Source organism: Falco punctatus (assembly GCF_963210335.1).
Source record: "Falco punctatus genome assembly, chromosome: 11".
NCBI classification, from domain to species: Eukaryota; Metazoa; Chordata; class Aves; order Falconiformes; family Falconidae; genus Falco; species Falco punctatus.
In genome coordinates, this window is record NC_137591.1 from 4,516,702 (window position 1) to 4,532,428 (window position 15,727).

General features: G+C 44.7%; 1 protein-coding gene across 1 annotated transcript in view; it reads left to right on the top strand.

The window, feature by feature from the left end:
• The window catches only part of LOC308071767 (FRAS1-related extracellular matrix protein 1-like), a 172,272-nt gene that overhangs the window by 143,421 nt on the left and 13,124 nt on the right, over positions 1 to 15,727 (top strand). Inside the window, 1 exon segment of the mRNA XM_080407695.1 lies at positions 1 to 15,727. This exon segment is cut by the window's right edge and continues 13,124 nt beyond it. The gene's annotated coding sequence lies outside the window, so the exon portion shown is untranslated.

Here is a 15,727-nt window from a genome sequence, read left to right on the forward strand (position 1 = left end):
AGATGAAATAAAATGGTCCAGAATTGAATTGCACAGAACTTTTTATCATGCTCATGAAAATGCTGGTACAGGTGGCAAAGACAGGTGAAAATGTGGAGCCATCATTCACACCAGCATCACGGTAGGATATGAAAAAGGTTTGGGTGGAGGATGCCTGCAGGCTGCTATTAGCAACTCCTAATGATATGAAGACTCAGTGTCTGGTTGATGCATCTAATTTAGACTAATGAGTCTTGTTTTGTTTTTAAGGGCCAAGAATTTTCAGCTAGAGCTGGCTAAGGTTCACCTGCAGGACTACAGTTTAATGCGGGTGGATCCTGGTACTGTGGTTACTGTATTGTTTCGTTATGGCTCTTGCAGCCATCATTTTAAAAAGGCACATACTAAATACAGTTCAGGGGAGAGATCTGTAGTGCCTCTGCCCCTGCATGTGAGCTGGGCCAGGGGAAGGCTTTTCTCCATGAACATTCCTGAGGCTGCAGATCCCTGAGGAGCTTTCTCCATGATGCTTATTGTTGCTGACACCAGTCATGACCGTGGAGGAATGAGGGGGCAGAAAGACATTCATGCTGCTCCCGTGCTGCGGTGAGACCCCACTGCCTGTTCCTTCCACTGTAAGACAGTGCAGGTAATACACGACCAGCATTTACCCAGTGTTTCCCATTGGGATCCAGGCTTTCTGAGTGTTTTGGATAAGTATCCTTAACCAGACAGGTGTCAACATCTCCCAACATGGAGAAAATAGGAAGAGGCAGAGGACCGCAGCCACTTTTAAGGCAAAGATGACAGACAACCACCCATAACGCTTGCACTATGAAGGCTGTGATTTTAAGAAATGGCCTGCGATTTTGGAGTCCTTAGTTGTGTTTTTATAACCCAGGATAGGAGACAGAATGCAAATAATGCTCCTATTCCTATGTTCTTGAGTGGGATGGAAGAGAAACCTCCTGCCCCTTGGAGCAAGAGAAGCCAGCTCTGCCTTTTTACCAGAAACAGAAATCAAGGGAAAGGAACCGTAACACATGATGGGTATTTGTTCCTTGGGTTTTTCTTTCAGTAGCACAGTTGGGGTTTTGATGTAATTTGTTTCTCATGCTTGTGGATGTGTAATATGAGGCAGAGCACTTATTATTGGGGAGCCACAACCAATAGATGAATAACACGGTTGGGTGCCAATGTTAGCGTTGGCTCTGAGTAACCATCATGTTGGTAACCTGCATTAATTGCTCATGGCAAAACCAATGGGTTGGTTTTCCTTAGCAACTACTTTGTAATTACAGAGTGAGTCCAACAAAAGCAGTAGTAAAGTATAATTATGTAGTTACTTTTTTTTACAGTTACCAGGTCGTTCTTGGAGATATATATCTATAATTAATGTGTTGCTGCTGTGTGCTGGGTGGCTGGGAGAAGCCAGGCTTTGGAGCATGAAGTAGCTGCAGTTTCCTCTGTTGATGTTTTTTTAGGAGGTGTAACAGCTTCTGCTTACCCTTTTTAGCAAGGAGGAAGCATTGCTTTGCCCCCTGCCTTTTGGTCATGGTGCTTTGGACAGTTCTTGACATGCCTTTGTCACCTCCTTCCATCTGATGGCACCTTTGCTTCTTGCCTGCCCCATGTCTGTGAAGCATTTTTGGTTGTCCTGCAGAGATTTTAGCCAAACACCATGGCAGAAAGTGCTCTTAAGACATTAGGCAGCACTGAGGAAAATGTGTGTGAGCACAGAAAACTGTTGTTAATAAATGCAGCTGTATTTTTTAAAGACAAAATGCAGAATGGATGCAGTGGATCTGCTTTGGTCATGTCCTGACTCTTCCGCACTGTGCATGATGCATAGAGCAGATTGTTTAGGATTTTTGTCTATTGCAGGAAAAGGAAATTTCTGTGCAATCTCAAATTTTCCACATGAAAATTTCAGGTTTGTTACTGCATATTCTGATGGGGACAGTCAAAATGCAGATCTTTGTTCTGGATTAGTTTGGGATCACACTGATGTGCTGAAGTCCAGCAGCCTCAGCTGAATACCCTCATCTGAGGACATCATGGTGCCCCATTGTATGTCCCATCAAACATAAAACAGTTCTGACTTTATTTTTACTCTGGGGAAAAAAAAAAAAAAAAAAGCGCAGTATTTCAGCATTTGGCTGAAAACAAATGCCAGTTGATGTTCTTTATGTCTATTAAATAGGAAATCAGTGAATAAGAATGCGTGTGAAAAATGTTCTTTAGTAATTTGGGGTTTAGTTGATAATAATGTCGATCTTTTACCCAAAATTTGAAATTCAAGCAATTAGCCAACTTATGTAATATTTAGAAAACGTGTGATCTTCTGATTATTCCAGTGGAAAATGTTTAGGAATTTGCAGACCAGTCTCTCTGGTGAGTTTAGATGGAGGGATTCAGTCGAGCATCTGCTTAGGTCCCATTGATGCTGTAAGACCTAAATCATATTCCTAAATAGCAGTGCTTTCCCAGATGAGGATTCAGGTTGGAAAAGTGCCTCCCTGTTGAGTCTATTTCAAGCCTTTCTCACCACTTGTCCTTCAGTGGGATGGATGTCCAGGGGAAGGGAGTACTTCCCCCAGGTATCTCCTGTTCCCTGCAGCTGGATCCAGTTTTGGCTGTGAGTTGGGCACAGCCCTCACAATTTAGGAGGTGGTTCCCATAAACCCAGAAAAAGGCTAATTTCAGGCTGTTAAGAGTTTTGGCTCTCAAAGCCTTGGTTCCCCCCTTCTGCTTTCTGCTCAAACCCTGGCAGGCAGGTTTGTGGCTGCCTAATGTGAGTTTACTCCTTGTACAAATCTGGGGTGTTGCTGAATACTACAGAACTGCTCCACCGTTTGACCAGGGTATGTTAGGTAGGACACTTGCCACTATCTCTCTGCTGAGCTTTCAGTGATTTTCAAAGGACAATTGACTTTTTCTAAATTTAAAATGTATTTCTATGGAAACTGTGAGGCTAGAAGAATGATTTGAAAAAGTTTAATACCTAAAGGCAGATAAGATAACGGCAATAGACAGATGTACAATGGTGCGTGGGATATCCCCATCACCCTAAACAGTTGAGCTGAAGGTGTAGGCAGGTGGAATGGAGGCTATGTCCAGTGTTCACCACTCAGCCTGCATGCCCTGTGCACCCCTTGCATGGTGCTTAGCAGCCTGTCTTGTTCCCTGGGACCACGGGCAGTCACGGCCACTGGTGCTGGGAAGCAACCTGGGCAAACTGGAACCATGGAGTTGAAATGGGATGTGATAAAAGCACACAGAGGAGTAAAGCCTGCGCAGCTCACTTGGTGCAAACTGCAGTGTGTCCTTGTCTGGGTGCGGAGGTCGGTGGTGGTGCAGCACTTCCACAGCAGCGCCTGCATGGAGGCTATTTCCGACTCCCATAAAAATCTTTATGTCCCTGTGATCAGGATTCTGTGATGCAAATTTGCTGTGTCAAAGGAAGATGCTGCTGTAAATGAATTAGTACAAGAAGAACTTCCTATTTAAGAAGTGCTGACTCTGCACTCTCCCCTATGCCCTCGCTTTTAAAATTGAAGTCTGGGTTTGCTGCTTGCTATGATCTATATTTAGATACTTGTAAATGAAGTTTTGCAGTCACATGGCTACGTTCTTGTATGGCTTCATGAAGCTGGTTTTTCACATTACAGAGATTTATACGTTTGTGTTTACATATTGCAGGTGTTTCCATAAAAGCTTGGAGTAGCCACATTAAGGAGGATGGCCTGAAAGAAAACCAAGAAGTGTTTAAAATTATACCGAGCACACCTAAAAACATTGTCCTGGGGCAAAAGAGTGAAGTCTCTGCAGAAATGAGGGACTCACAGACAGGTAAGATTGATGGATGTAGGCTTTTTGGGAACACCCCCTCCAGGCAGAGGGTTGAGTCGTGCAAGGGGGCAGCATCCCTTTCGGGATGTATCTCATGCGATGTCCCCAGTAAGCTGCTGAGCCCCTAGCAGAATATTTCAAAATGTCAGAGAGTGCTGCAGTGCTGAGCTCATGCTATGTAAATGATAGTCTGATGAATTATGTGCTGTACACACTACACACAAATCCTGTCCAACCAGCCCTGGAAGAGGAGATAGTATTCTTGCTGGTGTGTCCTCTGCTCCAGGAACCTTGCCAGGAGGACACACCATAATTTATGCTCTGCTGATGCTTTATAAAAGTTGCAGCCTGTACCTTGGCTGCCGTGCTGCTGACCCCAGCATCCATGTCACCCACTGGCCCCTCTGAGCCTGGTTGCTGCCCACATCCTCCTGTGCCTATCCTGAGAAGGCTGATGTGTCAGCTAGCCCTCTGGCTGGCGCAGGCAGAGCAGGCAGGCAGCCCTGCCTTGCCTAGGCTCAGCACCACATCAGACAGAAGGTCAGCGCTCTCCCTTCTTCGAGACTGCACCCAGAACTGACTCGACCTCAGCTTTGCCCTCCTGACTACTGAAGCCTACAGCCTGACAGAAAACAAGGTGATAATTCATAGGGTTCTCCTTAGCTGAAGAACCAGTCTCTGCTAAGTAACAGCTACCAAAAGCAAAGGATGATCAGCATTTAATTTAACTGGGTTCAGGACTCAACTCACCATAAAGCTTTAATGTAGCATCTTCAAGGCACTGCCTGGGAAACAGGAGGTTTCCCATGGGAAGGGGCAGGCTGACTATGGGAAGCATAGGGAAATTTCACAGTAAACTAAAAGACTTTTGAGACATTGAAGGGAGATGGCCGAAGCTTGGGGAGAAAGAGTTTGGCTGTGGGGGAAGAGTGCTTTCTTTCACTCTCCATCCCTTTTTCGATGGTGTGCTGTAAGCTTGGCCCAGGGAGGACCGCTGGGCAAACCCCACGGTGGCTCCAGATAGGGCAAGGCAGGGTGCAATGGGGGGCGAGGGGGTACCCGGGTGGGTCACAGGGCCGGGAGCAGCCAGGCGGATAGGTGCCCGGGCCAGCACACCCAGAGGTGCCAGCCTGCCTTTTTTTGGAGGTATCTGCCTTTTTTGAGGTTTGTTGGGGAACTGAAAATCTCCAATTTCCTGCTGCCACAACAAGGCTGGGTGCTGGCCCAAATGTGGGTCAAGAGTGACACCCTGTGGACAAGTTGCTCTCTTCGTAGCTCCGCCAGGATTTCTCTTCCGCTGCCTTTTTTTTTTTTTTTTCCCTTCCTCCCCCGCTTTGGCTTTCTATCCCCCCCCCCGCCCCCCGTTCCCTTTCTATCCCCCCCTCCCCCCCCCCCCCCCCCCCGCCAACACTTCCTTGCACACTCCTCCTCAACCCCCACAACTAGCTGCTGCAAGCCGCGCGGTGCGCCGGGACCAGCGTTTCTCAACTCCGTACAAGTGAGGGGCTGAGCAGACCCTCAGATCCCTCCCCCGTTTCGTTCCTTGTTGCGTTTTCCCCTTTTTATCCATGGTTTCATCCGTGCGGCTCAGCGAGGGGCCGCCGCTGCCGACCCCGCTCCCCGCCGCCGCTCGCCCCGGCTCCTCCGCCGCGCAGCTCAGCAGCTGGAGCCGGCTGCGCTCCCGGGGCTCGTAAATCTACTGGCTGCTCGCAAAATTTGGCAACTATGAGCCCAGGCTGTCTGTTAAACCGTGAGAGAAACTGCGTGGGCTTCCCTGCAGCAAGCCCCTCGCCCTCCCTGTCCTCCGCAGCAACCCGAGCTGCCCCACGCTGTGAGGGTTCCTGCCCAAACGCGAACACTTCTCCCTCCGCCAAAAAAAAAAAATTACAAAGCCTGCTTATTTTCTGGTCACTGTTACAGTCCCTTCCCAACCTTGGACTCGTTGGGCTTGCACTGCATTGTCCTGATGCTCTTGGTGTTATCACCAAAGAGGAAAATCTGGTGTCCCAGAAGAGGTTGATTTGGCACCAGCTGATGACCTGGAGAGGGTACGGCTCTATTTTAAGCAACAAATAATTCAATTTTATATTGGTGAGAATTTCCTCATCACTCATTTCATTCTGCAAGTCTAAAAGAAACCATAAGGTTTTGGCACACCTGAGTGGGAGAGGGGTGTCAAAATCCATCCAAGAGTTTCTGTCTTTTCTTACCCCCAGCAGTTTAACCCTGCCAAATCTGCACAGACCTATATATATACACACACACACACAAACATCCAAGGGCAGGGACTGGATGGAGATTCCTTAATACCCGCAAAAGAAGCAAATATAAAGGCAGTATTTTTTTCCAATTACATTTATATGCCTCCATTAACTCTACTTTAGCTGGCATAGTTTACATCTTCCAGAAAACCAACTTCAGCTGCACCAACTACCATCTGTTTTGCTGAGAGGAGCTGCAGGTTTTGCCTGGATGGCCTATGCAGATTCTCTGCTTCTCCCATTGTATGCAAAATCTTGAAGAGGTGCCCTAAAGCAAAAAGTCTTCCTTTATTTTTATGCCCTTATGCCATTTTCAGCAATTCAGACCTGAGCATGCATCCTATCCTTGTCAGATGAAAAGAAAGACATCAGGTCTGTTAGTCCAGCTCTGGGATTCTGTAGAACAAGGTTAGGTCCAAAAAAATTGGAGTCCGTATTTTTCCAACCATACTCATGACGTACCACGTGTTGTACTCTAGCCCTTAAAATTAGGAGGCTGCACCTGAGCAGGCTTCAGAAGTGCTCAGGAGGCATCAGAAAGAAAAAAAAAAGGTAGGAAAAGCTTCAAAAAATTTGCATCGTCCTGGGAACTTCCTAGTGAACATCAGAAGTGGGAAGATCCACCAGGTAAAGAGTGTGGGTCAAGGAGCTGCTGATGGCTGAAGAGTAGGTTGGTTGGTTGGTCTGACTTCAGCAAGTGAACAAGGAAGGTTGTGGCAATGCTACTGGGCTGTGGAAAATTGGGGTTAGGGACCCCAGCATGAGTACAGGAAGCCATGTGCCATCTCCAAGATGTGGCAAAGCTGAGAAATTCCCTCTTCTCTTTTAAGATCCAAGGCCACGTCTTGGTGAGAAACATTTCAACACAAGTCCTGCCTCCTTGGTTGAGATTAGGCCACTTTGGCCACAGGAAGGTGTCTTCTTGTGCTCCTTTTGGTCTTATGGGGTGGTGGGACAATATGTCTGTGTGCCATGGAGCAGGTGATACAGTCCACCCCAGAGGAAGCTGCCACTCGCAGGAAATTTATTACTCATAATCTTCATCATTGTATTGGATGGTCTTGCTAAAGATGTGCAGCCCCAAGTCCACCTGGCACCAGAGGCTTGGTGGGAGCTGTGCAACAGCCCAGCTACGACAGTTACTGGCAGAGTTAGAAATGAGGTCAGGCCATAATGGTACATTTTAGAATTAAAATTTTGTTGATTTGAGGTGAATAAAATAACTGTGCTGCCTAGTTTTCAAAGAATCATTTAGTTTTTTGAAAAGTGGAGTATGCTTTTGGAAAATGTGCAGGCATCTTTCAGGATGAAGAGCTCCATGTGCAACAATCAAGTTCTTACCTTTTAATTAACAAAGCTTTATAAAGAATTTCAATTCAGAATTACTAAACAAAGAAACTGTACAGGCCCCAGATGGGATCTAAAGTTTCCAAAAGACATTAAAAAAAGAGAAAAATACTGGGCCACATGTTTTTTCTTATGTCTCTTGAGTCCATTTAATCCAGACATCTGACACGCAATTCAAATTTCCAATAGTTTTAGGTAACTATGTCCAATTTAGAAACCACAGCCTTCAGCTAAGCCTACCTACCTCCCAAATCAATCCGGAAAACCAGAGCACTTGCTGATACTCTGCATTTTCAGATTTGCAGAGCTTTGTTGTGCGTGTTCCATGTATACTTGGGTTGAGTTTTCTGGCTCTGTGCAATCCATTTAGATACATTTCATAGACCTGCAGTCAGTGGTCACAGTCAGATAAATTATAGTTGCTAATGGAGAGCCTGTTTGTGCTTTCAAAGAGTAAAACCACTATAAAATTGATCTCCTCTGTTGAGATGCCTTGGACAGTGGTTGTTGTATGGCAGTTCAGATGAGATGGAAGCAAAGGGCTCCCTGTGGATGAGGAACTAATGAGTGTTATTTTTGGCTCTGAGACTTGGGCTGAGTTCTTAACCTTTCTGTGCCTGAGGGTTTTTATCTCAGAAGTGGAGATTAAACCGCGTCTTCATGGTGGGCAAAGCCAATCTGCAGTGGAAATCCTGAGTTCAGATATGGGCAAATAACGTCCTGCTATGTGTCCTTCCCTAATTCCCTGCAGCAGCCCTCCTTGGTGAGGATTTCATGATGTTTAGGAGGAGGCTGGTAAGGCAGGGGATGCATTAGGTGCTGCTTTCCAGGCCACCCTTCTCACCTTACTCCCTAAAGCTTGTGTCATCCTACCCCACAGACCCCAGTGCCCCAGTTGAGCTCGTACTGTGCCATTGCTGCAGAGGTTGGCATCAAACATCCTCTCTTCCAGGGCTCCAAGGAAATACTAGATGGTCAAACGTTACTTCCAAGAGAGCTTGGCTGAACAAAAATTATTGAGCAGATTCTCTGCTGCGAAACCACAAAGTCAGAAGAGATTTTGTCAGTCTTCAGCAGTGAATCCTCTTCAGCTGGTAAGCGGCCATCACTTTATCCTGTAATCTCTCATTCATCTAATCTATTTTTATCTTTCCATTTCTCTTTCCAGTGGGAGCGCTCGTACACAGTCGCAAACTCTGCTACTGGGGAAAAAAATAGGATTTGAATCAAATTTATTGCTGTTAATTTCTTTCAAATGAATCATGAATCGGAGGGGGCAGCTAGCAGTGGTGAAATGTCTGTTCATCGGCAGCGTAAAAGAAGCTTATGACATCGGTGATCAGGGAAGAGGCCAAGAGTGGAGCTGGTCCCTGGTAGGATTTAGGGACTGGGAACATGGGAAAGCAAAGGGGAGAATTGAAAAAGTTGCCTAAACCATTTTGCTATCCTTTACGGTTTTCCTGAGCATCTCCCCCATTCTCCTTCATGCAGAGGTGACCTGAGCAGAATCAATATCCTTCCTTAATAATAAAAAGCAATAAAAGAAAGTATAGAATGAATCAAGACATTCTCAGCTGATGCCTCATTTGGGGTGATATTTATGCCCTTCAAAACCAGCGGTGCCAATTGCTGCAGCCCCATTGACTTGGGAGGACTTGTCCTGATTTTAAGGAAGTGTCTCAGAATGCAATGCATTTTGAGCAGAAAACTAGTGGCCAGATTATGGTCCCCCGGTGGGAACACAACAACAGACTTTCATCAGCCTCTTTTTCTGTATATATGAGGGCTGAGAAGTAAGGAGGGAAATGCTGAGTCTGCTAAAAACTGATCAGATTCTTGTGGGTGCTTTGGAAGAGCTGGTATACAATTATGAGGACATTCTTACTGCTGGCAAATTAACAGTTTAGAAAAATTGCAGGGGGGGGGGGGTGAGTGAGAATGAAGACATGGAAATTCTGTTAATGAAACAGAACAATGAAAATCAAAGCTAAAGATGGAAGGAACTGAGTGGGCCCCATCCAGTTCATTGCCTGCTAGGCTGGATTTCTGCCTATGGTAATTCATGCCATAGCCCTTGGAAGTGAAAACAGATTTCATTTACTACTGAACAGTACTACTCTGTGTAGACAGAGTTCATGGCCTCACAGCATTTCTGAGAAGGTATTGTGGGATTATTGCTCCCACTTTGCAGATGGGCATGGCAATGCGGCTTGAATTCTTCGATTTAGGCCCTGGCAATGGAGAATCTGAATTAGGACTTGAGTGTCTGAGGGCTGTCCCTTGTTTCCTGCTGTCACATTGCTTGGCCACTCTAGGAAGTATTGCGGTTGTAGAGGTCCTGGTTAAGACTGCTGTTCATGTGTGCAAGGCTCTGCACAAAGATCATCCCTGGCATCAGGGATTTATGCCTCAAGGGTCTGATGGCAGAGCTGGACATAAGATGCGCCTCTGATCGGCAAAAATCAGCTTCAGCTTTAGCGGCACCTTAAGGGAGAAAAGTAATCTGAAACTTTTGGCTTGCTTTTCTTTTTCACTAGTCTGACTGGTAACAAGGAGAGCCCAAAGCTACAGCCTGCCCTACGAACTAGCGTCAAGATAGTGGATGGCAAGTCCCTGCTTGCTCACATCACCAACACTGCCGCAAGCGCAGCCTTCCTTGAAGAGCTTTGGCTGTGAAAAATGCACGGTCTGTTGCAAAATAGCATAAAGCAGGTAAAATTAGCATTTGGAGAAAAGTTCTTATGGAAAAAACTATACATTCCCTGAGAGCCAAATGAAAAAAAAAAAAAAACCCAACCAACAACCAACCCTCAAACCCAAGCTTGCAGAGTCTGCTGTAATTTATGATATACCATATGAATCTAACTATAGAACTTCATTTAAAAATTTTATAAAGACTGTAAATCTACAGTGGAATGTTCTAGGGACAATCTGCTGGCAGAAACCCGCACTCTGCAGACTGACCTATGGGAGAACCAGTTTGTCAAGGGCTTGATCCGAAGCCCACTGAAGACAATGGAAATACTCTCATTGACGTCAGTGGCCTTTAGATCAAAAAGCCCCCAAAGCCCAGCATGGAAAAACGAGTAGTAAGGAGAAGCAAACTGCTCTAATCAATAGATGCTGCTGTACGAAAGTCTTTAACAATAACTTAATGGGCCATGATGAGCTGCTTTGGACACTTTTATTTTGTATTGTATGTATCTTATAATCTTTCTCCTGAAACTTTTAGTGGAATTTATTTCACTGGAGAATCTGGGAGAACATCTGCTGCAAATGATGGGTAAAGACATAAGCTGTTGTGGGTGGGGTGAACCTCAGGAGGTTCACAGTTTGGGTTTGGCTTCTGCTTCAGATTCTTATCTGAACTATACAGATCTCCTGTGGCTGAAAAAATTGGACTGGAAATCACAAGAGTACAAGACTTCTTGTGAGATTTCCAGCACTTTTCTTATGGTTTTGACTGAACACCAGATGTGGAAAAAATATTTAACAAAACTGGATCCAGTTTTTTTCATGTCTGGTTCTAAAAAGGGATGAAGGTTCAGGAATCTAATTTTATCCTTTCCAGTTTCACTCCTTGGTAAGATTCAGTTTAGTTTAAAAAAAAATCCAAAATGCAATTTAAGCCCAAAATGTAGCTATTGCAACCAGTCCCCAAAGAATCGTTCAAGTAGATGAAACTCTAAACATTACATTGACCGTGAACAAAATTAAAACCTTATGTCTTTGGCAAGTGGAGTGCAAAGAATGAACAGGGTGAATGGTGACCATTAGGAAACATCCACTAATATTCTTACTCTTCAAAGATTATTTTTATTTGCTTTCCGTGGAAGTGTATTTACATTTTTGACCCTTTCCTGCCTGCTTCCACCAAACAACCAAGCTCTTAGGCTTTGCCTAGCACAGATATTTTTAAAAATACTTGAGCAATTGTGCTTGCCACCTGGAAATTTTAAATTTTACACCTGACTGCAAAACTTCCTATTCATCTAATAGACTTTGCAGGCTGCTCACACAAGCCTACATTACCTTTTGGGTGTAATACCAGTACCGGGATGCTGAGTCACTAACCAATGGCAAGTTCTTCTGATCCATACATTCTGTATGTTCTTTGTGGACAACTCACAGCTAGAAAGGAGGGTCACTTTTTTAGGTGGTTTACTCTAATTGTATCACCTACTCACGCTTGCTTTTAAACTGGTGGTGTTTCGTTAGAGAGGGAAAGAAAAGGGGGTTTTGAAGCCATATAGTGAAGATAGGTTAGGGGAGCTCTTAAGTCACAGGAAGATTTCATGATGTGTGTAGGCATCTTTGGGTGATGGAAAGTGGCCTGAAGTAAAGTGAACGACATATCTCAAAGGATTTGAATCACAAATGCTGAGAGCAAAGCTGAGCAACAGAAAATCAAACAAATAAATGAGGAAAAAAATTTTAAAAGTGTCTGTGCTGGTGCTGACCTCACTCACTCCAATATTTTAGCACTCATGATTCCCTCTGAAATTCTTTGATTCCATTTGGAACAGCAAGTTTGTCCCTGTGGGGTACATAAATCCAGGCTGAATGGAAACTGAGCCGGCGTATCTTTTAAACTCCTCATTTGGTGTGTAGTCTCACATGCAAATCAAATGCAACTGATGAAAAGGCAGAATATTGTCTCATCCAGAAGCTGTGGAGCAGTGAACCGTAGCTCCAGCACCCGAGGAGACTGCCTAGAGCTCACCATGTCTTGTCATTTGACTGAATTTTTGGCAATATTGGGATATTTTCTCGAAGATCCAGAGCCAAGCCTCCTGTGAACCTCCACTGTCGTTTAACAAATAGCAAATAAACCAATTAATAGTGGCAAGAAACAGCTCTGAAGTGTGGACACCAATGCTGGAAAAGGACAGGGAAGAAAAACCCCAGGGTGTGTTTTTAATCCTATTATTTTGGGAGGAAGGAGGAGCTCTGGTGAGATTTCAAAGATTTTATACATGTCTCTTTGGGCCTGGGGAAGGAGCGGCTTGTGGAGCGAGACGTGCCAAGACCCTGTCAGTGCCTCTGCTCCCACTGGAGATGGGGCTCCTGGCCCCGGCGGGAGCAGGACAGGTTTTGTGCTGGGGGATGCAGCTTCCTCAGGAGCCAATTTCTGTGTGTGCATGGGGAGGTGAAACCACTCTGCTTCTTCCTAGAGGTCTAGGAAACGTCCACCAGGATGGACACTCCAAGAAAAATACTGGGTTTTGAAATGCAGCTTGGGTGAGCACTAAAAAAGGCTGCAGGAAAAGGGTAAGGAGAAGAGGGAAGCCCTCCCACTGCTCTCCCCACACTTTGCTCACAGGGCTGTTACCTCCAGCCCATGTGGAAATAGTTACCTCCAAATAACACATCCTGCGGGACTATTTCTAGTCATTTCACAGAAGCCTTATTAAAAAAATAGAGACTTTATTAACCTGAGATTCAGGGACTTGAATTCATGATAGAGGCTGTAAACTCTCAGCCTATGGTTCAGTTTTACAAGGACGATTTGAGGGTTGGAAAAGGAAATCTTGTGGAGAGAGGCTTAAGGAGCTCAATTTGGTGAACTTAGCAAAAAAGCAGATCACACAGTGACCTGACTCTGTGCAGTAAATGCCTTTGGAGGAAAAAATACCGCATACAAAAGGGCTTTATAGTCTAATGGAGGAAAACATAACAAGATGCAATGGCTGGAAATTTAAGACAGGCAAAATTGAGAGACTGGGAACGGAGAGGGGGCTGACTGCTGGGACAGACTGTTGAAGGGGGCAGGGGATTTGTCATCCTTTTGCATCTTGAAATCAGAACTGGAGGCCAGCCCAGATGACTTTGGTGAAACATATAGTAGTAGGCTCAATTAGCAAGTGGATGTGTGAAATTATTTTCTTAAGGATTTATATTGAGCGTTAAACTAGATGATCTGAATTGTCCCTTTCAGCCTTAAGATTGAAGGAAAGATGCCAGAAAAGGAGCTAGATACCCAAACTCTACCAATCTGCAATTGCTGGGGCCTCTGGGCCCCTTTGGAAATGCTGTGAAAGTGAAAGAAGTGCTGTATTCTGGGCACTGGGCTTATGGAAGGACAGACAGAATTATGCATGCCATCACATGCTGCTAGCACAAACCCATTTGTAGCTGGTTTTCCTTCTTGGCCCCCCCAGCACACTTTTCATTTTTATATTTATTTTTTTGAAACTAAAAATATATCCTCAGAGGCATTAGTCATTCTGCCCACATATTAATAAATTGCATAATGATGCCACCAAGCATCCAAAAACCTTTCAAACCATTATATATTATTCCTTTCAATAATATTCTAAAAGGCCAGTGAGGCTTAATGGAGCCACATGGTATTGTATTTAATCCAGAAATCTGGAACTGTCTAAAATCTCATATATAAATTAAGATAATATACATTATGTTTTTTCATTTAATTTGGTTCTCCCCATTTGGGTAGGCTATAACTCCATAGGGCTATGTCTTGTGCAAAAGATTTTCGTCTACCGAATCTTAGATTTGTAATGTTGCTCTTGCTTTTAATTGCTCAGGGCTGTTCTCTGTAATAACTCAACCAGTCCTTTGCCAGCTAAAGGAAAGTTTAATGAAACCACAGTTTAACTGGGCAAACTTTAAAAGTCATGCAAGTTACAAGAGGTTTCCTGGGACTTTTCCTTATGGTCTCTCCCATACGGCTCCTTTTGTGTTGCTGCTGAGAATCTCACTGCTGTGCAATGGAGATGGTGAGCTCTGCAGAGCACTGAACACTGGTTTGCAGGTGTCTCCTTCTTGACTCTCCTTGGACTCAGCTGGGTATCTGGCATTTACACACAGGAATTTTTAGGAGATCAGGAGCTATTGAGTGAAGAAAACCAAATCCAAATGCAAATATTTCCCAGTCTGGAAAAACATAAGGGCTTTAGATTTGGATTCTGGAGCTGGGGCTTGCTTTCATATGTGTCAACTCTGAACAGGTCCACCTCTGCTGTACAACTTCTCCAGAAGTTTTTCACATACTTTGCCAAGTCATGGCAGATGTCACAGACTATAAGATACAAAGCTACCTCTTTCTCCTCCTTTCTTTTCATCCTGAGCACCCTTCATGCTTTCAGAATCTCTGGCTATCACTGCACTAGAGTGAAACAGGGCTGTGGAATGGGAATGGTGTAGGTCAGGACTAGAATTCATGATTCTTCTTTTTCAAGTCTTATGATTTGTAAACCCAAAAAAGTGACCAAAAAAAATACACACCCATTTGCTGGATTTAGAGATAAAGTGCTCCAGAAGGTGAAGGGAGAAAGTAAATGTTCTTGGGTATATTCTGCTCTGTAGTTTGACATCCTGCAGCAGAAGAAAGCCAGGTGTGGAAAGTGAGATGATTTCTTGTGGGGATAGTGGAGCAGATGCAATGGAGGTGCTGAAATCTGGGGCATACCTTTCGTTTGAGAGAATGTGTAGGAGAATTAAACACAATCTGGGAAGTAAGAGGCTTGTGCATTACAAGTGAACAGCTTTGAATCATATAAGCCCAGGTTTTGGTTGATCATGTGAATTAAACCTCCTTCAGGCTTAAATACTTCTCTTTGTCATTTCTGGTTTGGGTTTGGTTTTGGGGTTTTTTTCAGTTGGCTTTGAATTTTCCTTGGCTTCATCAGGACTAGACATGACCTTGGACAGAAATATTCTCAAGGCTATATAACCTGGTTTTGACAAGATTTTGGTAGGAGCAGAGGCCCCTTGCTCTCCCCATGTCCACAGAACTGGTCCAGTTTTAGAAAGCTGTGTGACAGATGCTTATTATATTGACAGCTCTCCTTATTTTCTTTCCCTCCCTTCCCAGTGCCCCACTCACCAGAAATGAAATCTACAGCTTTCTCATCACTTGATGGAGTATGGGCAAAGCTGCTGGGCTTGTGTGTCCTAATGCCTCTCCAAGCTGGGCTCTGCATTGCTGCTGCTACGCAGATACCAAATTGCAATTGTAATAAACACCTCTAGGTGCTTTATTTGTTAGACTGAGAGTTTCCCTCCTAGAAATATCTGGGAAATATAACCAGACCTGTGTTGGTGTTCTTACAAACTCCAGCATGGAGGGCAGCTCGGATCACAGCAGGATGCATCACATGGGAGGCAGGAAGATTATCCATGACACCATGAAACTTCAGCAGCAGCAGCTGTGAAGAGAAAAACAGGAGTGAGTGTTGGCCCTTGAGGCCACTGCAGCCCCATCACCTCTGCCCAGGAGGCACTAAGCTGTATCACACCTCCCTTACCACCTCAGTCCTCTCCTG